This window comes from Symphalangus syndactylus, chromosome 13, assembly GCF_028878055.3.
Source record: "Symphalangus syndactylus isolate Jambi chromosome 13, NHGRI_mSymSyn1-v2.1_pri, whole genome shotgun sequence".
Lineage (NCBI taxonomy): Eukaryota > Metazoa > Chordata > Mammalia > Primates > Hylobatidae > Symphalangus > Symphalangus syndactylus.
The window spans coordinates 125853754-125859796 of record NC_072435.2 but is presented as its reverse complement, the minus strand read 5'-3'; positions in this window follow the sequence as shown (position 1 = coordinate 125859796).

The following is a 6043-nucleotide window of genomic DNA, read 5'->3' as shown; positions in this document are numbered from 1 at the left end:
AATTTTAACTCAACATAAGAAATTGTTTTAATTGACAGCTAGTCCACTATAGGATACCCAGGAAGTGATGCCCAAGATGCATCCATATAATTACAGCCAGGAGTAAGTGGGGGAGTTCTGAACTTCAGGTGGGTGGCCAAATAGATTCTTCACTCAAAGGGGTCAGGAGAACCAGAAGCATCGACATCACCTGGGAACTTATTACAAATGCAGAATTTGGGGTCCCACCCAGACCTACAGAATCTGGAGCTGCCTTTTAGCAAGAGCCCCAGTGATTTGTGTGCACAGTAGGGTTTAAGACACCCGGGACTCATTTGCTATATCAGGTGTATTCTCCTAAGAGGCACAGAACACCCAGCCTGCACCTCTCAGGGGATCCAGGCAGTGTTGGTTACTTGGCATAACAAGAATCCTGGGGGTGCAGTTGCTTAATGAGTGCTCACGAGGCTGGCTGTATCTTGCTTACCTGTCATCTCAGAATTTTGGCTTTGGTGTTGGGCGTATTGCCTCGTGGTCACAAAATGGTTGCAACAGCTCCGTATGTGATTCTCACACACCACATTATGTGCAGAAGAAAAGGACAGGTTTCCTCATCATTTTTTTTTTATCATGAAGAAGAATCTTTTTTTTAGAATCTTCCTTCACTCCCACATGCACACCCCCATTTTTTTTAATCTCACTAGGAAAGCTCCCCTCTCATCTCACTGACCAGACTGAGTGACATGCACACCCCTGACCCAGAGGGATTATTTTACCTGATTTTTTTTTTTCTTGGCTCATCCCCTGGGACATGTGTGAAGCTTTTTGTCTTGGAAAGAATAAAGCCTTTAGAAGGTAGAGGTGAGTTAAAAATAAAAATACTACATTTCCAACTTCGTTTGATGCCTCCTTTCTATTGCATGTTTTTTTGCTCTGATACCCTCTGTTTACTCAAGAGATAAGATTCAGCTCAGAACATTGCTGTAGTATTGGGTTTGTTTTTTTTCAATTGAAAATGGTTACAATCATGACTGCCATGGAAGAATGTCAAATGTTATAATTGGCCTTGTTCTCTTGTTCTCATTGCTTTTGTTCTGTCCACTTAGACCTGAGTCATCATGATAGCAAATCAGAATCACAACTTCTTAATGGCTATCTCATGTTCTCTTTACCCTGTGCCATGTGTGGAAAAGTAAGGTGGCACTTAGATTCCTAATACTTAAAGTCTCTTGGAAAAAAAAAAAGTTTTGCTGACCTAAAATGCCTCTGTGTTTAGTTCAAATTTGAGCCTTCTGCTGTGATCCTGGAATCCAAAGAAACCGAGGTGATGTTGACCCAAGTTCGATAAGACTGTTTCAGATGAGCTACAGGAAGAGAGGCAGTTCGCAAATGAATGATCTTATTCAGAGCCAACAACATCCAAGTGTTTTATGAGAGGCGAAAATAGTGCAGGGAGAGCGCGGGAGGTAAACAGGTGCTGCTGCCCTGGGGGCAGGGGTGGAGTGGGGAGGGCTGCGGTGGGGAGAGAGCTGCACCACCCCATAAGCTTGTCAATTCTGATCAAAGTCAGCACCTGCAGCTCCCGATCACCATCTCCCCCTTGGAAAATTGGTGTTGATTCATCATGTCAAGGTTGATTACTTTGTAGTTCTGCCTAAAATACTTAAAACATTGTTAGGATAGGTTTTAGATGTTTTTTTAAGTGCAAATATTCCCTAAAACGCCACAAGTTGCATCCTTTGAGGACATCTGTTGCAAGAGACCACCTGGGAACATCCCATCCCATCTACAGAACCCCTGAAGCCCCCAGCGTCTGGGAAGGAGATGGGCATGTGGCAAGGGTTGCTGTTATGAATCCCTTCCTATAAACCAAAGGCCCCTGGAGGGCAGCCTGGTACCAAACAATGTATATAAAAACAGAAACATTCAGAAAGTCTTAGAATAACAAAGCGACAGGCACTGACTTTGGGGAAGTCCGGATGGGCTGCGGACATTGTGTGGGATCCAACAGTGTCATTTTCCTAGGAGTGTCCCCAATTACGACAGCTCACCTCAGCAGCTGAAACTTATTCTTTCAGATTTCAAACGTCTCCTTCCCTCCTCCCTCCAGCTTGGCCTTCACACTCTTAATAAAACATTAAAAAACACCCCACACTATGCTGCCTGCGCGTGTTTCGCGAGCTTCCCTGAAGTCTGACCGTTTTTCTGCATTTCCATATTACAACTATCTTTATCTATTTGCGTATAGAGGTGTCCGTGCATGAGGTCTGATTTCCTGGGAAGTCAGCTATGATGTTATTGTGTTCAAAGGGAAAGACAGAGAATATTTTTCACTGCTGTAGAGGCTCTGTGCCTGCCTTTTAAACTTGAAAGATCAGTGGGTTTTCTGTGGAACCTGAACACAGTATCGGAAAAAGTGTTTCTGTAAGAAAAAACTCATTTTCTTTAAAGAGCCCTACTCATTAGCTTACAGGATTTAACTTTCTTTGTGGGGAGGGACGAAAACATAAAAATAGATCACTTTATTGAGCGCTTGCTCTGTGCCAAGCAGCCTTCCAAGTACTTTACACAAATGGTTTTATTTAATCTCGTACCATGTCTCCTAGGGCTGTTGTGAGGAGTAGATGAATTAATAAACACAGAGAAGTTAAAGCAACGGAGCATGTAATACTCGTTCAACAAGCATGAGCTATTTGTGAGTGACAGTCCAGTGAGATAGGTACCATTATCATGCCCATTTTACAGATGAAGAAACAGAGGCAGGAAAGTTCTGGTATCTTGCTCAAGGTGAAGCAATGTGTAAGTGGTTGAGTCAACCTAAAAACCAGCTCATAGAGAAGGCAAGATATAGTTCAGTCCTAAAGGATGTTTATATCTGCACATCCTTTAAGTGTAAGATGCCAGTTTGCACTCCAATCTGTTATCATTTTCTATATTTCTTTCTCCTCCTTCTGAGAAAATAATCTAGAATGTAGGATAATATATATGGCCTCAGGAATACTTCTTGATTTTTCTCTTCTGTTTCTCTGTCTTGAAGCAGCATCCCCAAAGATGCTAGTGGAGAATTTAAAACTATGAGCTCTTGGAGCTGATTTTAATTTTGCTCAGGTAGCCCAAGGGTTAAGTTAAAGATACAGAGGCTGAGTTATCATGGGCAGGAGTGGATCCTCCTAAGTCACTCCAGTAAGACCCTTGCTGCATTCCCCCTTAGCGCTATCTGGATCACCTATTTTGACGTTGGATAAGGCCATTTACATAATCTCCTCTGCCAATCCTCTTATAGTAAAAATGGCCACCCAGCGCCCAAGTGGTTAAGGGGCTGCTCCCAGTCACAGCTCCCCTTGCAACCTCCTCTTTGTTCACCTGGCCCTGAGGTCTGCCCTCCTCCCTCCTCTGTCCCTGGAGAGACCCACTTGCTTCCTGAGGTTAACCACAGCTCCAACTCTCACCATTTCAAACACCGGCCTGTGACCATGACCTCATCCCAAATTCTCTACAGACACCTCGATGGCAAATAATCCACACTGCACTCGTCTTCGCTTCCCATCACACTGCCTGTCCCTCACTGGTTTTCTCCTGTCTTGATGAATGTCACTTTGCCACCAAAGTCAGAAACGGTGTGGTCCTCCCTGACCATTCCTGCTTGCTCCTTCTCTACATAAAACCTAATCCTGGTTCTACCTTCTAAGGACCTCTCCATCCACCTGCTTCCCCCCAGCCCCACTGCTAGCACCCTCGCGGCTGCTGCAAAAATGCAGGTTGCCGCGGCCTCCTCCCTTGGGCTCCCCCACACTGGCCAAGTGGCTTTTGCTGTTTGCCATGCAACCTTGTTCCCCTTTTGCTTGGAATAAAGGTGCAGCGGTGCTGCTGTGAAGATGAAATGATTTAGTCAAGTCCTGAGAAACCAGAAAGGTGGGAAAGCCTGGTGGCCAGAGGTGCAGGTCTGGAGCCCCACAGCCCAGGTTTGCGTGCCAGAGTCTCTGCTCACTGCCTGTGTGACCTTGGGTAAGTGACACAACTTCTCTGTGCTCGAAATTCCTCATCTGCCATATTATGAGCATGAGAGCAGTACCACCAACGTTTGTCAGAGGATTGAATGAATGCATGTAAAGTGGTCAGCTATTGTTCATTCATTCATTTATTCAACAATTGCTTACTGAATTGGGGGTTCCAGATCTGTTATCAGACCACCCAGTTCCTGTTCTGGGTCTTTTACTTGTCATGTGACCCTGGGAATTTACTTAACCTCTCTGTGTCAGGGTCTTCACATGTAAAGCGGGGCTGATGACAGTACCTCCCTAAATGCATTGAGGATTCACTGAGATCGTCCCAGCAATCTGTTCAGCACACAGCAAGTGCTGTCAAGGCTGTGCTGCTGGATTACTATTGTCCCAGCAAATGCTGTTATTGTAGTTATTTCTTACTACATCCAAAGCCCTCTGCAAGGTGTGGGCTTACATGGGGGATCGTGAGCCAGACCCAGTCCGGGTCCCAATGGAGGTTTTTGATTCTCTGTTGATGACTTCTCTTGCCTTCTATATGACCCTGCAGCTTCCCCTTGCTATGACCTCACATAGGCTGAATATTCTGCCTTGTATGCATTTAGGGGCCCCATGGAAATACATCTACTTTTGGGACTCCTGCCCTGATGCCTCACAGAGGCGCATATAAGATGTGCCATGCGGGTCTCTCCTGCACACTGCAAAACCACAGACCAGGTGCCAGTTCTGTTTCTCAGCCTTAGCATGTGGTGGGTGGTGATTGGCTGGAGGCTGGAGGAAGGAAGGGAGGGATGAATGGGTGTAGATCTGGACAATTCCTTCTTTGGGCTTCTTCTATGACTCCACTACTGCCATCCAAAACAGGTTGCCATTTTTCTAAAACTAAGGCCGTGGGGCACAGATGCTGAGAAATCTCCAAATTAATGCTATAAACAATTACTTTGGAAACCCTCTACTGAGCTAAAGAGAATCTAAGGACTAGTGATATGTGTTTGCCTCTTTCTTTCCTTCTTTCTTTCTTTCTCTTTCTTTCTTTCTTTCTTTCTTTCTTTCTTTCTTTCTTTTTCTTTCTTTCTTTTTCTTTTTCTTCCTCTTTTTCTTTCTTTCATCTTTCCTTCTTTCTTTCTCCTTCTCTTTCTTTCTTTTTTCTTTCCTTCCTTCCTTCACTAGTGATGTGTTTGCCTCTTTCTCTTTCCTTCCTCCGTTCCTTCACTAGTGATGTTTGCCTGTCTTTCTTTCTTCCTTCTTTCCTTCCTTCCTTCCTTCCTTCACTAGTGATGTTTGCCTTTCTTTCTTTCTCCTTCCTTCCTTCCTTCCTTCCTTCCTCCCTCCCTTCTTTCTTTTCTTTCTTTCTTTCTTTTTTTTCCAGCTTTCTGACTTTTAGGGCTTCATGCTTCTCCTAAAACTCACTCTGTATGTGAGGGAGGGTCAGATTTCAGCTTAGCAGAGAGAGAGAGAGAAAGAGAGAGAGGAAGACCTTGGAGCGTTTTTCTTGGAAGCTCTACAGCTGCTCGTTGCACTGCTCACTGTTAAACTCACCCAGCTGCGCCCAACCCAGCCACATGTCACAATCCCTTCACATTCGTAAACAAGATCAGTCATTTCTGGGATGGATCCACAGTGAGACACATTCAGGGATAACTAACAACAAAGGCTCTTAGGTATGTGGTTGAATATGACTTTCCTTGGGACCACATTTTCGAGCCTACACACCTGAGCGTGGGCAGGTCTGAAGCTGCTATAGTCCAGGAATTTTAGAACCAAATGTCTTTGGGTTATATCTAGCCTTGTGGCTCACAGCAGCATCCGGACAATGTTACCCTTCTGGGCTTTTAGAAAGTTCTATTCCAAATACGTTATTTTTATTTTCCCTAAGAGTGACAAAAAGGAAACGCTATACCCATACATGCACAGAGACATCAATATTTCTATGTAGTCTTTTGGGGGACTAGGTGAAAACAATCAACAAAGAAGTTTTATTTGGGGGCATTTCTGAAGCTTTTCTGCATTCTTTTTTAATGCACTGAAAGCTCTTTGGGATGTTGCATTCTTTTACTTTGCCT